Here is a 22,692-nt window from a genome sequence, read left to right as displayed (position 1 = left end):
TACCGCGGTCTAAATCAACAAGCACACATGGAAGAAAAAAATTAAAAACACTCCCAAGAAGCCAGAAATGATTTCACACACACAAACAGAGAACACAAAAAACATGCTCACGTATGCAACCCAAAAGCTATTATTACTCACATACTTTGAATCTTCTTAAAGGTTAGAGGAGGACAAGTTGTGTTTTGAATCTTGAATAACCGTGTGATGTACTCTAGGCATCAAACAGCATATTAAAACAGTGTCCCCAGTCATTCAAAGCTCGCCTAAGGATGTGCATGACTCCTCCGGCTGCCATATCCCTCATGTCACAATCCCTGTTCCCGTACACAAATCAACAAAAAATTCCCATTTATTTATTCTTGCATCATCACAGCGGCAAATTGCTTTGTAAATGGCACAGTTCTCTCAGTCTCTCCTGTAAATACAATGTCATTGGCGATGTTAATAATCCTTTTGTTTGCTTGACCAGAAGCTCTCGAACACCGCCTGTTTCCTTGATTCAATTACTGCGGTTTATAGGGAGTGGGGAGAATGAAGGCTGGACCTTGAAGCCGTCCGTGTTAATGACATTCAAATTGATCACTGCCACATGTTGCTATGGTGTGGCCCATTTAAAAGCGAGGGTAATGAAAAGAGGAGCTCTCCATTACAGAGAGCGTAACTAAACATGACACCTCCTCGCTGGAAAAAAAAAAAAAAAAGGGCCTGAGCTCGCTGCTACATGCAATTCGGCCCGGATGCAGTTTGGAAACCTGGCAACCGCAGAAATCATGCAATTTGGAGCACTGTCATGCCTCATAGACATGTTGATATCCATAAGTGTGTGTAAGCATGCATGTTCATTCATCCACAGAAAACTATTAAGGAGGAGCTATATAACTTTGTATACCAAAACCACAAAGCAAACCTGCAACAAAGCTACAATGTGCACTTTTTTCGCTTGAGGCGGTGTGGAGTGACTGCGGTGGCTGATACTAATGCCTACAAACCTTAGGACCGAACAACATGACAACACATGCCCAACACCAAAGATGTAAAAGGAGTCTTCAGGGAAATATTCAAGTTCCCAGAGAGCTGGGTTACTTTATGATAGCTTTTGGTACCAAGTTTCCCCAAAGGGAAGTCCCGTAAAACAAATAGCAGCCGAATGAATGCTGTTTGTATTTAAAACAGTTATAAGGTTATAAGAATACTATTCGAGCGGTGATGGCGTTGTGGATAACATACATGCCTTTGGTGTGGGAGACCCGGGTTCTACCTCTGACATACATAGCAATTGTAAAACGCTTTGGATAAAAGCATCAGCTAAGTGTCTAATTCATTATTATTATTATTGTTAGGTTACTATCTGGTCTTTTTCTGTCATACTGGTTTTTAAGATGCCTGTTGCCAAAGATATTGCCATTTTTTAAAATTACATCTGTGATTTACCATAATACCCCCATGGTACCTTCTTAGGTTCTTGCACAGTATATGTATAGGCATTTGAGTATGTTGCTGTGTGGATATCTGTATGTTTCTATGTGGAATATGTACTGGCTGTGAAAACAAATCTGCCCCTGTGTGATCATAATCTGGTAAACTCTGCTAATTTGTGGTAGAGTAGATTGTGCTGCAAAATATACCAACAATGACTAATTAAAAAAAGCTTCCAGAGTCAAATATTAGATCTATTGGGTAAAGAAGGATAAATTTGTGTCAAGTTAAGTTAATCTCAACAAGGCTGAACTGTCCTCCTTTGGAGTAACATAAAGAGGTTCTCAAGTTGCTCTTATTTTTAAAATTAATTATGACGCTTCCATAGGTGTTTAAAATAAGTGTAATGTGTATGTAACCACAGACCAAGCTACTGATGAAAGAGGACAGAATATATCTTCAATTGAGACACTACTTTGACAAAAATATTAAAAGTACTGGAGACACAGGATTTCCAGGATTTATTCATGTTTACAATTGGAAAGAGGTCTTTCAACAATGTATGTAAAATCAAAATGGGAAAAAGAAGCTAACATAAAATTAAGTCAAGATGACTGGTTAAACATCTGCAAGACACAGACTACCACCTCAAGCTCAGATATGTGGAGGGAATTCACCTGGAAACACACACATTTTAAGGTTTTTCATTACTCCTAAAATAAACTTACAAACTTCACAAAGGAACAACGCTGAATATGGCCAATGCTGGAGAATGTGTGGTAATACATCTGCTGATTTCCTTATATTTCTTCATACTGGTCAGATGTGGTATTAGATCAGTCATCAGCCACAGGCTTGATTTTAACTTTAGTGTTTTGTATTTGGGAAACCTACCAAGTGAGCTGAAAAAGCAGGATAGGTACTTACTGTAAATACTGTTGGCCAGTAGCAGAAAAGCAATAACCAAGAAATGTCTGAACAAGTAACCCCCAACAGTCCTTGAATGGAGAGAAATAGTCAAAGAAATCTAGGTTATGGAAAAAACTGACTCCTTCCTGAGACATGCTACAAGAAAATGTGAAAAATACTGGGAAAACTGGCCATCTTACCTAAATGTTTACTGATTGACATATTGTTATGTATCTGTTTGGAGAGCTTGATTCTAAATTCAGTTTAAAAACAATGAGGACAGAATACATTTAATTTATATCAAAACTAGTACCTTAGTTAGTGTGTGTTTATAGTGTAATTATATATTACTAATAACTGGAACTGACTGCAAAGCCCAAAAAAGCATTAAGATTAAGAATAAATGACATGAACAATGATTTTGTATTTCTGAAAATAATTTAAAGAAACCTAAATTGAAACATCCAAACAAGTTAAACAAGAATACATTTCCCACTTACACAAAGATGAAATTCAGAAAACCATAAAGTGGACAGTAGCACTTTAATTGATTAACTGTCAGCATCATACCCGTCTAGCTGAAAACAGTACATTTGTCAGTTTGTGTTCTTTGGATAGTGAAAGTACAGCTGATGATTTCCCCACACTTTGCCCAGCAGCTACATTTGACTTTATGTATGACATGTTTGTATGTGGTCCTAAAGCTGTGATTAACTGGTTTGCTTACATTGCAGCTCACCTTTAGCCCCACAGCAAAAGTCTCCAACATTACTGAAAATACCTTCAGGCAAACAGGCATTAAGAGTTGAACTGAAATGGTTGGAAACTAAAATGGTGTAATGGGTGTTATTATCATTTGTCAAAGCTTGACAAAAGTTATAAATGTACAAACAGTGTGTCTCTGAGACCTAGGCTACTCGCCAGAAGAATGATGCTGTCACACACAAGAGCCCACAGGGGGAATGCCAAGCACAGAGCCAAAATGAATAAGGATGTGTTGCATGCATGATGAGATGAATGATACTAAATGTATGTATGAATGATAATGAAAGTGGGTTGTTGCGCTACTGAAAGATGGGCTGTTTAACAGGATGGATGCAGGGAAGAAGTATGGTGACAGACAACACAAAGTCCAGAAATGGGATTTGTTTACATGCACAAAGTAGCCTAGCTACAGTATTAGCTACTCATGATACTTTATTTTCTTTCTTGTTTTTCACTACTCTTCGTCCAGTTTTGCTGTGCTCTACTAGAAAACAATTCCAAAACAGGGGATCTGAATGATATGGAGACTTTTTAGTAGAGTTTATTTGCCTCACTGACTAGTGTGGCTTAGCTTGCAGCCACCTTTGATAGGTTAGTAAACAGTACAAAGCAGCAAGGAGGACAGTAACAATGTTATGGTGGTTGCTGTGTGTAGCTAATTACAGGTGTAGCTCACAGGTAACTTAACCCTTTGCTGTATTGTATTGCTCAGTTCTCCTTTCCCCGCACACACCTCCACCTCTGGTCTCTAACTGCAAACACACCTGTTTGCCCCACCTCTTTCTGTTTCTCTCTCCCTGTATGAGTCTGCTCTCTTGACTTTCCCCATCAGCAGTATGTTTTCTAAAGGCACCGAAAAGGCACAGAACTTGTCTTTAGGATTTTTCGACCCATGATTCCATTTTCACACCAGCAGGTGTGACGCGTGTGGAGGAGGCTTGTTAATGAAGTAGTCCATCAAAATGATCAAAATCAAAGTGGTACCGAATGGCTTTTTCACTGGTGTGGTGTGCTACTTTGGTAACATACCTGGGCGCTCAGTCCAAGTACAGTCTATATTTGGGAAAGACTGCAGGCACAATATCCCTGAAGGAATATGTTGGAGCCTCTGCAGTAGGTTCGAGGCCAACGGCTGAAGCCATATACTGCACAGATTTCAAAACATTTTGTACATACTAGTAATTTCAACACACAACTATGTGAAAATAGGGACCAGGTTTGCCATGATCACTGGAAAGTATGTGTATGACACCTCTTATAAATGTGCTTCAGTTACCAAGTCTCTGAAGACGCTAATAATTTCCTCTAACTGCATGTGGCTTTGGTGTTTGTGAATTTGACTTATTTTTGCAGTGAGGCTCACCTGTATAGAAAGTACTGGAACAATGCGGCACTATTTGCTTGGCAGCGCAGTTAGGGGTCCGTTTTATCTTTTGTGGGTACTCTGAGAATTACACAGTTTATTTTGTCATAGCATGTTCGTGTAGGTTTATCAGCTGCAAAAGCCACGCAATCCTTTGGTGAATTTGGCTCAGAGTGTGCACAGTGTACTACCAGAGTCAAATAACACAACACAAGGTGACCGGAATGTCCTTATTCTCCTGCTCTATAAAATAATTGATTTGATCTGGTAAACCACAGGGCTTCCAGTTTTGTAAATAAGAGTTCAGGACAAATACCTCTACACTCTAAATTTTTGACGACCTTTAGCCTAACTTTCCCCACTTCTGATGCCAGTGAATTCAAGGCTAGGATTATAATGTATGATATTTTTCTCTCTTAACAGAGTATTGCATCAGAAACTGTGCCATTAACATCCACTTCCCTGTAGGTGCCACACCACAATGGAGATTCGCCATCTGTGTTCGCTTAACCTTTGGAGGATAATGTATTTTCTTGTTCCACACCTGATGCAGAAAAAAATCCATCTCTGACCAACCTCTGCCCCCCACCCTTCTTCCAAACTCTTCCCAATTCTCCCTGTGAGTAACTCAGAGTGTCTAATGAAGTAGCTCTCAGAGACGCTCAAAAACCATCATGGGATGGGATCTGAACCCACAACCTCCCCCCCGTAAAGCAGTTCATCTCCATCAGACAGTCCTGTCTCCCTTACCACTGAGTAAATCTCAGCTAAATGCTGTAATCACTCCAGTTGGACAAAACCTCCTAGTAATGCATTGGTCAATACTGGCCTCAGGGCTTAAGGGGACGCTCTGGCATTGATGCATCTCTGTTTGCTAGATGGACAGTCACAGAGACAGACAGTCTTTACGGAGACACTATGTCCCTTATACAGAGAGAGGGAGAGCAAACAGACGCATCAGGTCAATTTTCATCTTTAACTCTCCCTTGGCAGAGACAGATGAGGAGAATCTTCTGTTCCCAGATGGAAAACGTCTGTGTCTCTATTTAATGAAATGGCATTACTGCCAACGTTGCTCAGCCAATCAGAAACCAAGACAGTTATCATGTGACAAGTGGGATAGATAGCCCATCTCATAAAGTGCTTTTACATCACAGCCTGCCCGATGAGAGCAATATCATCACATTTATGAGAAAATAATGATTCCTTCTCTGAATTTATGAACATCTTGGAGAAAAAAGGGTTTATTTGAATTATATCAGTATGAAAAAAGAAGAGGGAGAAGAAGGGGGAAAAAAACACTCCCTTTAATTTGTTTTCCCCCCAAGGGAATAAATACAGCTCTGTAATATCAGGGATAAAAGTCAATCTTGTCGACAAAGAATAGCCCAATTAGTTGAGATAGGAGGAGATGAAACAAAGCAATCGAAGCAAATCAATAAGGTAGATTCACTCCTACTCTATGACCACCACTCAATACGAGCAGTTTGGAGAGACAGACCAGTCACAGCTAACCTGTCCATAATCAAGAAGTGTACTTTCATAACTTCAGCGCTCGCTGATGGCTCTTTACACAGACACAATCATCTGCTGGTGATGATGAAATGACATTTGTCCTGTTGGACGCAAAAATGAAATATTAAAGGTGATTTTCATGGGAATATTCACATAGGACTGCAAGAAGGGATATAAACTTTGTCAAAAGGCCTGGCGAATATGGGCTTTTACTGATAAATGTTCACCCAAAATAAGTTATATGTGCCAACAAATGTTCAAGTAATTATCTGATTGTGTGCATAGTGGGCTCCATAGTTCGAATCTGATTTGTAGTAATTTGTAGCTGTTTTTTTATATAGGGCACCAAATAACCAGTATTTTGAGTATATTCTGTTTTGTTAAAAAGCACATTTAGCAATCTGTCACCTCTATAAACCTACCAACCAAAGACTACGCCTGTATCACACGTCTTTCAGTCAAATTGTGAGATGACTCTCTTTTATTACTCCTGGATCATTTGTCCTCAAATGATGCATGATAAAAAACCTTCAGCTGACAAAACACAATGAGTGGTAAAACACTGCCAAAAGTGTGATGCCTACCAACCAAGCACAAAGTGCAACACATACTGCTCCATTAGGCCTTTGTGGTGTTAAATATAAATGTACAACTACTAGTGCAGTCCAGTCATTTCTCAAATACAGACATGGTTTTCTCAAAACGCCATAGATATATAAGTACTGTGCATTTTTTGAACTTCATTTTTATTTATTAGGGCTGTCCCACACTAAAGATTAGTCAAAACACAATTGTCAAGTCTTGCCTACAGTTGACTGATTGTCCTATCGTGTGTGTGTCGGGGGGGGGGGGGGGTTTACACACTGTAACTGCTTTAATCTCGAGAAGCTGCAGAGCTGCAGTCTCTATTCATTAGTCACTGCAACTAACATTGTATGTTTACAGCTAAACTGAGACATATAGTTGACCCTTTTCTCTCTGCTCGCCTACCATTCATTTACATTTATTAATTTAGCTGATGCTTTTATCCAAAGCAACTTACTTTTAATAAACATGTCAAATGTCGCATGGCTCTAGAGCAACTAGTGGTTAAGTGTCTTGCTCATGGAAACATTGGTGGATGTGTTGCAGTGGGAATAGAAACAGGGTCTCTCACATGAAAGGCATGTGTATTATCCAATGCGCCATCGCCTCCCCTTCACCGGTCTTGTGCCTCGCGACAATTGGATGCACATCGCAGTTCCTGGCGGGTCTTTTCCAAGTATAGTTTCAAAACAATATAATATTCATCAATGGTGATAAATGCTTCGAACGCCCCGCAAGGTTCAAGCACAACTCAGCACAGAATGGGCGCAGCTGGTGTTCAGTCTCTCTCCTTCTACCACACACACACACACACACACTCTCTCTGCCCACACATGTGCACTGACCATCTCTTCCTTAAGGGTTGGTGTTACCATTTTTGGAATTATTTATGCACATTAAAAAGATTTATCAAAGCTCATTTCTTTTCACATTTGTCTTTACAGCATTATATGTTGAAATTTATATCATAACAGGCTGTATTTTAACTTATTGGGAGAAACCATGCATGATGAAAGTATAATACTCGTTTCATAATGCCTCTGCATAGCTTTGATGATGGGATTGGCAGTTGAATGGCTCCTCCTATCGAAGCATCAAATCTTCAAAAATTCGGGGTCACGCCTATTATTTATATTTCCAAGTGGGAAGTTTGACGGGTTGACACTTTCTCTCAATTACGTAAGTAATGGGGCATACCAGTATTTTAAATATTGCTCACATGGAAGTCTTACGGTGTATGGAGGACTGATCCAGACAAATTCAGAAATAAATACAGAAATAAATAAATGCTCAATAAATAAATAAGCATCCGATTAAATGCACAAAATATAAAGTAGATAAATAAATGTAGGCAGTAATTAAATTATACAAGGAGACATAAATGTATATATCTCTTTTAATTAGCTTCTTTATATATTCACCTTTGTAATAATTACCTTGTTTATTTATTGTCCGTTATAATCTTCAACTTTATTTATTAATTAGTTCTTTTTTAAATGTATTTGTGTGTGTGTTTTAATATTTTTGTCTGTTTTATTTTTCCTTCGCATTTCTACCCTATTTATTTCCACAATGGTTATATATTTCTGCCTCCTCTTTTTACATTTCTCTATGCATTTCATTATGCAAATGAGGAGAGGTTGTGTCTCAAGGTGTGAACTTCTCCCCTATTGGTGGATCAGTCAGACAACAGAGGTGGACTCCAAACTCACACATCAACAAGCTTTGCTCCCCACACAGTCACAAGAGATTGCTTCCTTTAGTGAACTGAAGTGATTAGCAACTCTATCTGAGGACAATTCTACCTGTCATGTATTCCTTCCCTTATCGTGTGGACGCCCTGACAGACAGTGTTTTCAGTTTGCTGCACGCATGGACACCAAACTTTTAACTTTTAAAGTTTTAACGGAGCAGAGCAAGCTGACAGGCAGAGTCTGAGACTTTTTTTCTGTCCATTTCTCTCTTTACAAAGACACGTGTTGGATTGTCTGAGAGTCTTATCTGAAGAGAGGCAATGAAATCTCAGTAGTACAACCATGCGAGCACCACATATAACATAATTTATTAAATTAGGTCATACTTTGTGAAATTAGCACAAAGATACACATGCCACACATCCAGTTAAGGTGTTAACACAACGGATATACAATATGAAAATAAGATTAATTGGATTATATTCACAGGAAAACCTGCTACATGTGTCTATTAAAAGTTAAATAACACTAAAATGTCAGGGAAATTACTGCAGTTGTACCTTCCTTTCTGATAGGAAGTCTTCTTGAGGTGGTATAAAACATTTCTCCTTAAATTCTGATTTGAGTTGTGGACAACTATGACCACATGAATTAAAAAATGAAACATTTCACTGCCCATGTCAGCTATAACACAAGGCTTGTTCATTTGACTACATGCTGTACAGTATTTGTGGACAGATTTTGTCCCACGATTTATTATGCATTTCTTCTTCTTCATTGCATGATTTAGAAGAATAAGTTGAAATACGTCTGTTAGTTCATCCTGCACTGCAGCAGCTAATAAAGTCTATTCAATCCCAAAAAATGTTTTTTCTTTTAGGCAGGGTGGAGCGGAAAATAACTTTCTCAAGTTGTACAGTAATGTCACATTTATGTATGAAGATGGATCAAACACAGCTAATCTTAAATGTTTAAGTAGAGAGGAGCCTAGTAGGCCTATTTATTTCCATTCTTTACACATTGCACAAGATGAATAAGCTATGCAGCCAGTTGTTCTCCACTTGTTATCCTGTAGTTACACAGTAATATTAGGGGTGTAGGCTGTCTTAAAAGTACCCACTTTTATCCCATGCTCTATAATCACACAGTAACGATGAGATGTGTACTGTTCTCCCATTCTTCCTCTGTATCTACACATAAACAACAAGGCATGTAAGGGGGAATATCAAAGGAATTTATTTTATTATTTGGGGATTATTTTCTTTGTTGCTCTGCTCCTTCTTCTTTTCCTCTGACGAATATGGTTACGTTCTCTGCATGCCTCCTCCTCTGTCTTCTGTGCAAGACATAGAAGTACAGTAACAAGCCTACATTAAATCATTTCGACTGGTTAAGTGCAGTAAAGTTAACTTTAAATTGACTTCACCACCACACATAAAACACGGCTTAATAGCAATCACATTTAACAAAAGCATAAAATTCTTCTTAATGATAACTGTCAAGATTAGTTTATTTGTTAGTCACCACCACTAGCTTCAGAGCTTTAGCCTATATGATATTAACGCTACATAAATTAGACTTTTCCTCTCCTCATAGCTTAACAAATTACATGTATTATTCATAATATTCCTTACTCACCGCTGGTTAAGTCACTGCATCTCCCGACACAACACCACGGTTGAAATTTCACCCTGAATGGTGCTTTTGTTGACACAGCAGCTGATAACAGCAGAGCAATGAGCTGCTCCCTGTGGGAGCATTTACCGTAAATACTCAAATAGGAGTGCACTCCAGATTTAGCTGTGGCAAACTGACCATGTGGTTCTGAGAAACAACAGCTCACTTTCCCGTAGTTCTGTGTCTGTGTAAGTCGCTAAATGAAAACTCTGTCTGTCAGAGCGTCCACACGAAAAAGAAGGAAGACATGGCTGATAGTATTGTCATCAAATAGAGTTGCTAAACACCTCAGCGCACTGAAGGAAGCCATCTGACTGTGTGAGGAGCAAGCTTGTTGATGTGTGCAGGTAGAGTAGGCCTAGAGCTCTCCCGTCTGACTGATCCACCAATAGGGGAGAAGTTCACCCCTTGAGACACAGCCTCTCCTCATTTGCATAATGAAATGCATAGAGAAATGTAAAAAGGACAGGCAGAAATAAATACCATTGGGGAAATAAATAAGATAGAAAATGCAAAGGAAGAATAAAACAGACAAATATTACAACACACACATAAATAAATACATTTAAAAAAGAAGTACCTAATAAATAAAGTTGAAGATTATAACGGACAATAAATAAATAAGTAAAGAAACTAATAAAAAGAGATATATACATTTATGTCTCATTGTCTAATTTAATTACTGCCTACATTTATTTATCTACTTTAGTGCATTTAATCGGATGCTTGTTTATTTATTTCTGAATTTGTCTGGATCAGTCCTCCATACTCACACCATACAGGTTATATAACTAACAATAGCAATTCAGGTATTCTTGGTTAGGGGGCTTGCAGACAGCAATTTCCGTGTGATTGCTATCTTTATAGCTACCAAAGGAATTTTTAAGAGACACTCATCGTGTGTCATAAGTTTATCTGGAATTTTGCCCAGGTATAATTTGACAATGAAGCAGTCAAGCTCAATTCCAAGTTTCATTATCTCTTTAGTAATCTCTTGCAGTATGATCAATTTAAAGTAGAAGCAAAGAAAATAATGACTACATTCTCTACTTTCTGAGCAGACAGTGGTTTGTGTTCATGTTATTATTCAATGGTTAATTAATTAATTATGAAAGTTAACTTGTGGGAACTTGAAATTCAGTATCGTCAATCACTGTCAATCACAGTTACCACAATATCTTGTTTCACTATTTTTTTGCTACATTGACATTGCAGATCATGCAAGATCATGCAACTAAGACAGCGAGGCCAACTCTGAAATCTTTCTTGTTGGTGCAAAAGGCAAATTGCATCGGTCAAAATAAAAACTGATGATATGCTGTCTCATACGGACACATGCTGAATCTTCATACCCCTGAATGAAAGTAGTAAGGTTATTAATGATGATGACTGCATGTCGTCGTTGTCTTTTAGAATGACACTGTAAAAATGTTACTTTCACTAAAATTTAAATGCCCCAATGTGTAGTATAAAACTTCCAATTATCCAATATTTTCATCATAATTTTATTCTTGGCAGGGTGGAAAAAGCTCATTAACCACATGTATACAGTGTAATAGGACACTTAAACTCTCCATAATAAGAGGAAAATATATCCAAGCATATTTGTGTGGAATCCAATCAAAATGTCTCATTAGAATCATTTCAGTTTAATGGCTTCCCATAGAAATTGATCAATTAAACACTGTCATCATACAAACTGTGTCACATCCATCAAGCCAGCAGATATCCAAATTTGAATAAGAAGTGACCTGACTTATCAGCAAACCAATTAATCAGTGTAACCCAACGAAGTGACACTCCTTCGCGAGGGTTCAGACAACCCGCGCTCAGTCCATTTGGTTGCTCACAGCAGAATGAAGAGGTGAGACCGGGCTATTATAATGTAATTATGATGCCAACTTCCATTGCAGAGAGTGAAGTGAAGATCTGTGGAAGTTTTGCAGAACCTGTGGCTCCCTCCGGGCACAGCGAGTCCCGCCACTTGTCAGTAAGTGATCCACGCCTGTCCGACACGAGTTCTTGCTCTGTACCTCTAAACCCTAAACCACCTTTCCCCCTCCTTGCTGCTCAACATCGGTCCCACGGGTCCAGGCCCTCACCCAATCACACACCGCATAAATCCATAGCTTTGGCTCTCCCCTTGGCCCCCAGGAAAACACAATAAACTGCGTTCATCTTTTATGCATGATTTTCTCTGTCTCTGTAGCTAGCTTCGCTCTCGGTGCATATCAATCATCACGGGGACGCTGTGGGGCAGGGAGACAGAGGGAGAGAAAGAGCGATGGCAGGTGGGAAATATACATGGTTGCACAACAAGGCGAAATGAAGAGTCCTGTTTCTTTATCCACTGACTTGGATTTCTATTTCAATTTCATCTGCCCAATCCCTTCTTCCCCTCCCTCTTTCCCTCTCTGCTATTTCTTCTACCTCCTAAAGTCTGCCTTTGCAGGACGGAGAAAACAAACATTAGCAATATGTAACTGACCGGCTCACCTCTCGCTGTGCGTCTATAGGTGCGAGTTAACAGACACATGTTGGTGTTTTTAGAGATACCTTTTCCCTCAGGCTCAGGGGGTTGAGGGTTGTTTTCCCCTCCCACACAGCACATAACCACAGGTTGGATTTGCGAAGAAGTGTACAGCAGATCTACATAGGCCTCATTGGCATGCTAACATATTCACTGACAGCTAAACCACAGCTGGCTCAGTGTGGAAGAGGCCAGCGGTTGGGCAAGAAATCGGACGGCAGAAAAAAGACAACTCCCTATAGCTCCAGAGCATTACTGGGTTGGAGTTTAGAAATAATGATCATTTTATTTATATGGGACATAACCAGCAGGATGAATTAAATCAAGCAGCAATAATACAACACACTATAGTGAAGGCAGATGGCCCCCACCCTGAATTGTTAGGTCCCTGTAAAAATTACAAAGACGTCTAGAGCAGCTCTTTATGAAAAGTACAATAAGATAACTTTTGTTATGAATTAGCGGTATATGAATAAAATGTTATTTAATATAGTAGAACAATATTAATGAAAGATTTTGTTCAAATCAGCATACATATAGGAGAGAGTTGGTTGCGTTGATAAGTGAAAAAAAAAAGAATTAAAATTAATTAATTTAACATCACCGTGAAAAGATGCAACAGGTAATTTTTCAGTTTTGTTTTTAAATCTATTTCTTTGAATGGAGCAAAATAAATAAATGTATTTCATTAACATTTAAAAAGTGTTTTTATTATGTCACTAACAACTATAGATGATGATAAAGTTAAAAATAAATGATGGTTAAAATTGTTTTTAGGGACGGTTCAGAGATAGAGGTGACTTTTTAGTCTGGAGCTTTGGTTAATTGAAAGAAAATGTAACAACATTAATTTTGATAATCTATTAATCATGTAAGCAGATTATCAAGCAAAACTTAGGTACTTATTTTTGCACAAATTATTTTTCACATACAAGTACCGGAGGGCCCAATTTGTATTTATTATTGGAATACAAGTCAAAGATTCAAATTGGAACAAGCTATCATAACACAACAACAGACACAGGTTTGCAGAAAACATGTTAACTAGCACAAAGTGTCATTTTGGTTACTTATGGAATTGTCAAATGTTAAGTACTTAGAGCTGATATGATCTGTTGCTTTCATTTCAACTTGTGATAGAGAAGAGATTTGTTAGCTCCAGACCATAGAAAATCCAGGAATTTTACCAACCTGGGATCTGACCAAAATGGAAATGCTATCAGACCTCTACCCTGATAATAAATGTGTGAAACCTGCAAGAACAATCCTTGAAACCTCGTTGACACCTGTGCATTATACACAAATTGTAGCATTTAATACGTACCTGTACTCTGACATGTCTACCAGTACCTCACGCAGACCTATTATTTCCTTCATAGCTAACTCTTGAGTGTTTTGGACAGAAGGTCTTTTACAAGAGAAGTTGTGCTTTGAATAACCACCCTGGGCATGAAGGTGTTCATTATTCTGATCCACACCCCCGCAGGCCAATCCATCACAATCAATCAGTCAATCAAATGCTCTTTTTGTGATGCTTTTAACCGAACCATTTGTCACCCTTCACCCGCAGTTTCACAGCACCGTGCGCAGCAGTAATGCACATACAAAACAAAATGTTTTGCGGTTATAATGGAATAGTCTAAGGATAAGGTGTTTAAAAGCCTCTATGTAACCGCGGCAAGTGTGTTCCCAGGTAAGTCTGGGGCTGAGCGGCGGCCACAGGGAGGCTGAGATTACAGAGTAAAGCCCTCCTCTTCATCCCTCAAGTAATAAAAGCGAAATGAGACTGACATTTCACTCTGGAAGACACACATACTCAGTCAGCCAGTCGCACATGCACACACACTTTGTGAGCTGAGAGACCACAGGACAAACACAACAACGCGGAGCAGGAAATGGCGTATGCACACCTACACACAGACATACACCGGACTAGTTTGTAACAGCCCCTAAAGAGAGACAGGAGTACAGAGAGTGGCAAAGGTACAAGACAGACTGTACAAAAAAAAAAAAAAAGAAATACAGATTCCAAATAAATTGTACTAAACTTCAATAATGCTGGAAATTAGTAAATGTTTGGCATCTTCCCATCATGTGGGCCGAGGTAAAATTATTCAAACAAAAAGAAACCAAATTGTGCCATTTACAGTAGAGGCTAATATTTTTACTTCAGGAATTCAGTGTCAGGCAATATGATCTGATTCTGAGCCGATTTTTGGGGAGTGTTTATGTGAGAATAGCATCTTTGATATGATAGCATTTTATGAAATGAAAAAAAAGTCATGTAGAAAATTGGATTGGTCTGCGCAGTAGTAGTAGTCTAGTTTCTTTCAGCAAACTCTATTTGCTGTTTCCCAAGGACCTAGCTAACAATTTGCAAACTATGCAAGAAGTTGTGTTTTGACTAGTCAGCAATGTATAAAATCCTACATACAGGCTTTTCTGTAAGGTTCAGCTACAGTGGAGTTCCTGTTGGCCAGTTTGAGTAACCATCACACAGGGACAAGAGAAGTTCTCTCACTTCCACACAAATATTCATCCTGCTAGGTCAGGAGTTAAACCAGCAGGTCACAAACAAAACTATAATTCCAACAGTCTAAAAGAGGGGCTCAGTCTTGCCAACACAATTTTCCATCACTACTCAACATATGTGTGCTCTATAGAAATTTTCTGAATAGCTTCTTTCAGCAAAAAAATATTAAAATTACATGAGATTTTTCCATTCATCCTTTCAAATTCAATATTTTATAATTCACAAAAAATATGTGAAGGGAAACCCGGCCAGAGACAGACAGACAAAGACAGAATCAGAAAACAAGGAAGAAGATGGAAAGAGTTATTAAGCGCATATTAATGTTTGCTCTCCTCCTCCATGACTCTCTCTCCCCTGAGATCTGCCCGTCGCTACTTTAAGCATGAAACCTTAATCACACACCAAACACTGTCTAATTCCTCTCCCCAGAATGCAAGGAACAAGATGGACCCAGAGAGACAGAGCGAGAGAGAAAAGGGAAAAAAGATTGAAATGTCATGAAGGCAATGCTGGGATACTAATAAAGCTATGCAAATAGCAATTAGCTGAACCAATAACCTCTGAGTCAATAGCAAGCAATTCAAATGGGAATATCCCAATGCCAGGCTCATGAGTTCAAAGGTCATGCTGTGATTCGAGGTCACAACCCAAGCCGATAAGTGACAAATTTCAGAGCAAAAAGGTTGTAATTATGGCCAGGAAAACGAGCCGCTAATGTTTGCATGAACAAAGGGAGTCACTGATGCTTTTGTCAAAGTTAGAACCTATAAGTGGCTGACTTACGTATATGCAATTTGAGCTTTTTTCACTGGTGGGACTTCTCCGAATCCATAAATTTAAGACCATGAAGAAGGAAAAATAATGAATCATCACCTTAACCGTGTGCACCATTTTGATGAATGAGAAACTCAAGATTTACTGTAGGTTCTGAGGTTTGCCAGATTTTTATTTATTTTTATTTTTTCAAAGACATCGGGGATGGAAAAACATCTAAGCGCCAAGAAAAGCTTTGCACTAATACTTTTACTGCTACTCTGGAGATAAAATTAGCATAGGCAATTAGCAGGAAAACAACTCTGGCAGTTTATCTGAGTCTATGAACATGGGTGGTGTTCGTGTATGTGTATGTGTGAGGTGTGTGTTCTGTGCTGAAAACATGTCTTGACAATCAGGGACTGACAGGTGCAATGTTTGCACTCTTCCCATGAAACATAACCTTCGCTGCGTGAGATAAACAATGTGGAAAGAAAAACACTGTGCAACTTTGTTTGTGTGCGTGACAAAATGTACAAATTTCACTCACTCGATGAAAGTGTATCATGATTTCACACCTTTCCCCCCATGCTATAGATGCATTCTGAACAGATTTACAAGACTGTGTACGTGAAGGTGGCCTGGGGCTGGTGCTGCTCGGCTTGGCTGAGGTCAAGATCTGTTCCCACTCTGAGAAACTGAAATGTTAAAATGATGCCGGAATGTGTTTTCGCCTGACTACATAAATACATAAGTCCTGGAAAAAAAGGGAAATGGAAACATTGCAGGTACTTTTTGCAAAACATTCTACTCTGTTCTTTATGTTCTACTCCACTCTATGACTGACCAAAAGAGGTTTTACCCCGGACTCACACAGGCGGCGTGTGCGCTTCGTTACAGCTGCTATACCTAATCGCTACCATTGTAGTCAATGCTTGTGCTCACAGCAGAAGCGCCGCAGTACGTCCCAGAAGCGTCTCTCCACTCCGCTGTGCTGAGAATAGGCAGCCGGTCTATATTTGACGGAAGACGCGTCAAGCAGCACAGAGCAGATGAGCTGGGCAGAAAGTCACACACAGAAACGGCATAGAGAATCCTGTCGATTTTCTAAATAAAGCACATTGTGCAGACTTCCGATCGTATATCAACAATAAACACAGTTAGAACAGACAAAAAATATACATTTTACTATGTAACCTTCTTAACCACGGCAGAAGCACAGAAATCAAGGGCAAGTTACCAAATTAACTAAATCTAAACAACTCCGTTAAATCAGGCAGGCAAAACGCTCTTATTCTGAAATCCTCCATGACAGAAATTCAGCCATGCAGGGAATGGGGGGGGAAACGGCTAACAGAGAGCTGAGATCGGTAGCCGAAAGACACAAAATGACAAATAAACAACAAGTCAAACGCGCCGCTGCTGAAACGCTTCCAGTGTGAGTTGACGCAGGGCTGAGGACGGGTCAAAACCGTCAAATTCCGATTTTTTACCCAGATCCGATTTTTTTTTGTTTGACAGTTCACATTATTGCTTCAATGTGGCCCATATCAGACCCCAGTGTGAACTGTCCGCAGCCTGAAAGTGACCCGCATGCACAGAACACAACGTCACATGCAGCACGCTGTTGCAGGCTAGAGAAGTAAACAAGGAGCAACAGAGAATAGCTTCGGTTAGCTCACGGAAGACTCCCGTTTTTTGTTGTCCTCTTACGGGTCACATTTCTCCCGAATTATGACAAGTGTTCACAAGTTTCTGTTCTTTTCTTTATGGTTTCTGGCGCTGTGCAACGCAACTGCCACACAACTCACTTCCCCTCTCTCTCTCTCTCTCTCTCTCCACTTTGTCCGCTGGGACAAATAGCGTGCACATAAGAGAGCTTGCGGTCCGGTGGCTTTCAGGTGTTAGAAAAGAAATTTGTGAGCAGATGATTGTGAGGTAGAGGAGGAAGAGAGTCACATGCAGGGATGGGGATCGCTAATTTTTATTGATACACTTATTGAGGCTGCTTAACGATACGATTCTTTATCGATACCACTATCGATACTGTTCTATTATTTAGTGATGGTTATTTAGTAAGACCAGACCCAACGGGCATGAGGCAGGCCTGCACGGTATGAGGAAAATATTGAATGTGCGATAACGTTATATATTGAGAGGACATATCACTTGCGATAAATAAACATATACTGAAGTGTACATATTAACTGCCTGGTTATTTATAATTTTATATTTTAAATACAGCTAAATGTTGTTTCTAGACAACAGCAAAGTAACTCAATAACTTTATCTGACGTAGTGAGTGACGTTTAGAAAGCACATCAGTCTGTATCAGTCCCTCCTCCTCTCTCACTGGCTGCAGGTAACGTTACCAGGTAGAAGGAGGAGCGGCCAGACCAGTTTATGCTCCAGACAGACAGCTTTCTATTTAGCTTGTTTTCAACATTTGGCTAATGCCAAGCTAGCGTTAGCTGTGCTTGTATAAAACATACAGGATGAGATACTGAGAACAGGGATGATTTAATTAACCAGTTCTACATGTTTAACGTTACCTTACAGACAGGTGTATCGATTAAGTATTGTGTTTTTACTTGCGAAGGTTTTATCGCACGTACTTACAGTAACGAGTGTAGCTGTCATCAGCTAACGTTACAGTAGTTTGGAGCTAACTTAACCCTCACCGTATTCCACCGTGACGGCGCAGCCTCCTGCTCTGAATAATGTGTGTGTAGGAGCCGACAGACCAGGCAGAGACTGCAGCCTGAAGATTTTCTTATCCATTGTGTTTGAAATTAAATCAGATTTGATGCTCGAGACACAACGTTACATCATAGAACCCGCAAGTCTTGTAGTAAGTATAGCAGTATCGATAAGTTCAAACCTTACAGATTTTCGGGTTTTGAGAAATTTTGGAACCGGGTCTCGATCCCTATCCCTAGCCACATGTATAATAATCTTTTTTGAGGAGCTTTTTTGTTCACCACGGCCCCGTCTACAGCAGAACTGTGACAACAGCTGCTGTAGAGTGACGTCAAGGTGGCATCAATTCTGTCCAGACTCAGGTCGCATTTAAAAAGATCTGATCCGTATCAGATTTGGACCACATTTAGAAGTGGCCCAATTCCGAACTGGAAAAGATCAGATTCCATCCTTGGTCTGCTCACACAAGATCAGATCTGGGCAAAAAAAAAAACAATCAGATTTGGGTCACATTGGCCTGCAGTCTGAACATAGCCTAAGGGTGCACATACTACAAGACTACTACTACTACTACTACAACATGATACGCCCTTTCAATGGTCGCAGTTTGGTTAGGTTTAGGCATTAACACTACTTGGTCAGGTTTAGGACAAGATCACGATTTGGGTTAAAATAAAAACATTAATCCAGGAAGTTGTCTCAGGGGATGTGTTATGTGGTCTGCAAGATTGCAGATACACCCTTCGCGACTAAACTGGTGGTTCCCCACAAGCTAAAGGTGGACTAAATTAGTAGTTCTCAAAACAGGTTAAGGTGAACATAATTGGTGGTGCCCAAAACAGGTTTTAGGTGTCGTTACCAAAACATATTTATGGTCGACTAAATCAGTGGTTGCCAAAGCAGCTTTCAGGTGGACTAAATCAGTATTTCCCAAAATATGTTTTATCAGTGGCTTTGAATATAGGTTTAAGATGGACTAAAGCTGGTTAGGGACAGGGTTATAATGTAAGGTGGACAAGATCAGCAGATAGGAACCACTGTTAGAATAACGTATTCAAAAACATTAACTCACATATGGGCCTCATTTTACAACATTTAATATTTTTATGGGTTCTCCAATTTGACTGTATGTACAGAAATGATGCAGATGTTAACATTTATTAAGCAGTGCAGTGCTGGGCGGTCACTGGCATTAAAGTGTAAAAACCTCTTCAGTTATCTATTGCCGGAATCAATCTTATTAAATCACACCCTGCAGAGACAGAGAGGGAGAGATTACTTGGTTGCTCTTCATTTGTTTTGAGCCTTTTAATCTGTGAGAAAGAGCCGGAATGACCTGTGTTAGACATACACACACATAAACACATGATAAACACACACAAGCCTTATGCGGGGGCCACTTTTGATGTGCCGTTAGTCCGAGTCCGTAGCAATCAGAAGCAGCATGTAGCCTGAGGCTAGCAAGACACCATAAGATCCGCTGCAGAGGAAAGGCAGAGAGATGCAGTGGTAAGTGAATATGTGTCGATGGGTGATTTTGAGGAACGCTTCTAAGTGTTTACAGAAGGAAGAGCAGATATAAAAGCATAACGTGGGAGTTTGTCCCTCAGTGGATTTCTGGAATGTGCTGTAATATTTTCATTTTATCTGCTTCAGAGGGAAGACGAGCTTTCAACCCTCTGTGCTACTGATGGAGCGTTTGGTCTCTCTAAACTGTGTGTAAGAATCTTCTGCGCAAAGCTTTGAGCTTTTCTTTATGTACATTTCCTGTTTTTTCAATTCTCACGTGCCTATATGTGTATGTTTGTGAAAGTGTGGATGCATGTATTTGTCAGATCCTTCGTGTGTGTGTGTTATAGCCCCATCTTGTCTCTCTAAGAAATCTCCCCTGGAACTCTTCTTCCACACCTTTCGTTCTCTCTTCTCTCTCTTATTTCGATGTCCATCTTAAACTTCTCACTGCATTCACTTGACTTTTAAGTATTTTAACCTCTAAGGACTGCATTTAGAATAAAACTCCATCTTCTCCACTTCTAACAAAGTAAAAGTAGACATGGTGTCCCTTATGAATGTGCAAGAAACTCAAAATGGTGGAAAATCCAACACAGCAAACTAAAGATAAACTGGTGGCATTTGAGATGTAACTGTATGCTTTAATCTTCAAACCTTGGCTATTTTTGCTTGGTTTTCACTTTCCACAGTCTCATGCCATAGACATTAGAGGCATGCCATATTGTTATTTTCAGGACATGGTAGGCTATCCAGAAATCATTTGGGATGGAAATGTTTCCTAACTGCGGGCTGCAGACACAAAATACATGAATCTGCTGGTAAGGGTTCGTGGTCACAACAATGAATCAACAATCATCCACAATGCACAACAACTAAAAGATATAGCACAAAAACCATCAAGAGCAGCAGAGGGAGAGAAACTGCTGCTTGGCGTTGTCAAGTCTGGGGATATGAGTGGAGCAAATGAGGATGAACCAGTCACTGTTCCAGACAGGCAACTGAATAGACAAAAAGAATGGAGAGACAGGATGGGAGGGCGAGAGGGAGGGGAGGATTGGGGAGAGTGTTATTGTGAGCACCTACAAGTGATGGCAGAATCTGGGTGCTGGGTGTCACTTTGGAACAATCAGAACTGACGTCCCAGGTGGTGTGCAGCGGCAAAAGAGAATTCACTTTCCTGGGCTGCAGCATTTTCCATCCTAATCATACTGGGAAATAAATACTGTGCCAAAAACCAGCCTGGAGCCCTCCAAGACATGTCATAAACACCAAAACAAGCCCAAATGATGAGTGTTAAAGGAATATGACACGTTTCTGAGGGATTTGTAGGAAGGTCTTATAGTTTAACTTAATTAACTTAATGTGACACTGTAATCATAAGCAGCTTGTTGTTTGGACAGTTTAACGAAGACTATTGTTGCTGGACTACTGTTGATGGATGGCAGGTGACTAGAATTCTTAGTTTTGCTTGATAGCTGTTGTGAATGTAATTAGTTTTGCAGGTATTTGGTAATAAACTAAACTAGACAAGTGAATTTTTGACCTAATTATGACGCCAGAAGAAAACATCAGGGTTTACCAAAGCTTTTGAAAATTCATCCTGGGGAGGGTATGAATGTACCAACGTCTATGGCAACCCATTCAATAGTTGGTGAGACATTTCACTTTAAACCACAAATCTCAACCAATGGTGACTAGATTAAAAGCCAGGGGATCACCAAAGCCAGTAGGATTGATCCTCTGGAAACCATGAATGTCTGTACTGAATGTCTTGGCAATTCATCAAATTGTTGTTTCAGTCTGTATCAGAGTGGTGGACCAACCAACAAATCGAAAGTCGAATTTGTTCGAATATTCAGTATATATGTGATAAATAAAGTACCTTGACTGCAGGTACATCACATAAATGTGTTACTTTCCACAGTCAAATGACAGGCGGGAGATAAGTTGTGCTTTTTGCAACTTTTGTTCAGTTGTTACAAACACATTAGGACAATAGCATTTTTTGTTTTTACCAACATTTGCTTGTCTTTTAACTTATTATTCAGCATATGTATGATGGTACAGTATCTTCTATCAAATGTATTACAGATATTTTGATTGTGTTTACCCCAAATATTCTGGTTATGCATACCTAATTTCGATTTAATGGCAATAATGACTGATATGCTGCTTAGATTCATTAAGACACTGTAGAAATCAGCTAATATCACTTTATAACCCACCAGCATGGTGATTTCAACTTCAGGTGTTCAGCCACATATTAATCAGCCGCAGAGACACATTTAGCTAAACAGTCAACTTTCACCATTCAACATCAGTATGCCGGGTGGTTCAAAACACTATGTTAAATATTTAGTCTGTCTGTCAGAAAATCTGCCATGAAATTTGGAGAGCAGATTGGCCTTAGGCAAAGGAACTGTGGATTAGATTTTGGTTGTGATCCAGATCTGGGATTTCTGCTGTTCCACAATTATAGTTTTTATCTTTAATCATGGAGCTGCTAGAGATAGAGACTTGATTTAAAATCCTAAAGGTATATTTTCAAGGTCAGGCAAATCAATTTCACTTAAATCGTCAGTGATGGGAATTATTTTTTGAGAGGCTTATTAATATTTGGTCAGTGATGGCAAAGCTTTTACATTTAAGGTAAGTTTGACCCTTTCGAAGGTCAGATCTTTCCACTTTCAATCCCTACCAAAAATATAAATCTGCTGATCCATACATACATTAGAGG

The 22,692-nt window shown here is 39.4% G+C and overlaps 1 protein-coding gene across 9 annotated transcripts in view; it reads right to left on the bottom strand.

Moving 5' to 3' along the window:
• celf2 (cugbp, Elav-like family member 2) overlaps window positions 1–22,692 on the bottom strand; it is a 492,311-nt gene that overhangs the window by 261,476 nt on the left and 208,143 nt on the right. Inside the window, exon 1 of one of the 9 annotated variants that reach the window (XM_046072687.1) lies at window positions 19,824–19,875. The exons of the other annotated variants lie outside the window; for them this stretch is intronic. The gene's annotated coding sequence lies outside the window, so the exon portion shown is untranslated. Of the gene's footprint in view, window positions 1–19,823; window positions 19,876–22,692 lie in introns of those variants that run through there. 9 annotated transcript variants of the gene reach the window in all.

This window comes from Micropterus dolomieu, linkage group LG16, assembly GCF_021292245.1.
Source record: "Micropterus dolomieu isolate WLL.071019.BEF.003 ecotype Adirondacks linkage group LG16, ASM2129224v1, whole genome shotgun sequence".
Lineage (NCBI taxonomy): Eukaryota > Metazoa > Chordata > Actinopteri > Centrarchiformes > Centrarchidae > Micropterus > Micropterus dolomieu.
Note: the sequence above shows the minus strand (reverse complement) of the source record. Positions and strands in the feature narration are given on the sequence as shown.